The following is a 398-nucleotide window of genomic DNA, read 5'->3' on the forward strand; positions in this document are numbered from 1 at the left end:
ATGGGGTTTTCTAAATATACAATCATGTCATCTGCAAACAGGGACAATTTGACTTCTTCTTTTCCTAACTGAATACTCTTGATTTGTTTCTCTTGCCTGATTGCCCTAGACAGAACTTCCAACACTATGTTGAATAGGAGTGGTGAGAGAGGGCATCCCTGTCTTGTGCCAGTTTTCAAAGGGAATGCTTCCAGTTTTTGCCCATTCAGTATGATATTGGCTGTGGGTTTGTCATGAATAGCTCTTATTATTTTGAGATATGTTCCATCAATACCAAATTTATTGAGAGTTTTTAGCATGAAAGGCTGTTGAATTTTGTCAAAGGACTTTTCTGCATCTATTGAGATAATCATGTGGTTTTTGTCTTTGGTTCTGTTTATATGCTGGATTATGTTTAT

This window comes from Colobus angolensis, unplaced genomic scaffold (assembly GCF_000951035.1).
Source record: "Colobus angolensis palliatus isolate OR3802 unplaced genomic scaffold, Cang.pa_1.0 Scaffold51, whole genome shotgun sequence".
Taxonomy (NCBI): Eukaryota; Metazoa; Chordata; class Mammalia; order Primates; family Cercopithecidae; genus Colobus; species Colobus angolensis.